The sequence below is a fragment of the Frankliniella occidentalis genome, unplaced genomic scaffold (assembly GCF_000697945.3).
Source record: "Frankliniella occidentalis isolate FOCC.00 unplaced genomic scaffold, Focc_3.1 Scaffold151, whole genome shotgun sequence".
Taxonomy (NCBI): domain Eukaryota; kingdom Metazoa; phylum Arthropoda; class Insecta; order Thysanoptera; family Thripidae; genus Frankliniella; species Frankliniella occidentalis.
Window position 1 is genome coordinate 598831 of NW_026267278.1, and position 971 is coordinate 599801.

A 971-nucleotide genomic window follows, 5' to 3' on the forward strand; every position below is an offset into this window, starting at 1 on the left:
GTGTTCTTAACACAGAAATTCAACAAGGCAATACCAAGTATAGCAACCTTCTATATTTTGGCTCAGAGGTAATAAGCATCTAATTTTATTAATTTTTTATAATGAAATTTTAATTTAAGTGCAGGTCTGTGTTAAGTGTACATTGTTTTCGGTCTGTCGCGGTTCGCGACTGCCCCGCGGGTGGGCGCGGGCCGCGGTGTCCACAAAGGACCGCATATGCGGTCCTTTGTGGCGGTGTCCTCTCGCGGGGGTTGCCTGCGGGTTGCTCTCCCCGCTGCTGACCGCCCCCTCCCCGTCGTCACTCCGGCCGATTCCTGCTGATTCGTGGCGGTGCGATTGGACGTTCGAACGAACTTGTCGCCTCGTCGCCTCTCCGCTCCTCTCTGACATCTTTTCCTTCTCTGCCCCATACCATCCTTGCCTCTCTGCTGTCCCCTTTCCGTCTCTGTCTCTCCAAACTCTGCTCCCCCTCCTCAGCTCTGCCGCTTTACTCTGCCATCCTCTCCCAACACTGCCTCTTCACCTCTCCACCGCTCCTGTCACTCATCTCGGCCTCTTGACTTCTCGCTGCCAACTGCGCCTCTGCCCCTCTCCTTTCTTATCTCTGCCTGGCTCCTCCTCTCTACTCTACCATCTCCTCTCTCCCGTCTCTGTCTCTACCCTCTGGTCCTCTTTGCTCTTCTGCTGCTCCCTGCCTTCTGCGTCATTCTTCCGCCCCTCTTCTCTCTTCCTTCTTGGCCTTCTTCCACTAAGACCCCCTTTGCCTCTCTACTCCTTCCTCCCACAGCTGCCTTATAGTCCCTCTCTCCATTTCACGCATTTCTACACTTTCGTCCCTCCCTATACCCCTTCTGCTCTTCTCCTATCTCTGCCTCCCAAACCCCCCGCCCCCCGCCCTCTTCTCCATCTTTGCTTCTCCACCTCTCAGCTCCTCTCTCCCATCATTGCATCTCGCTCCTCTACTCCTCTCC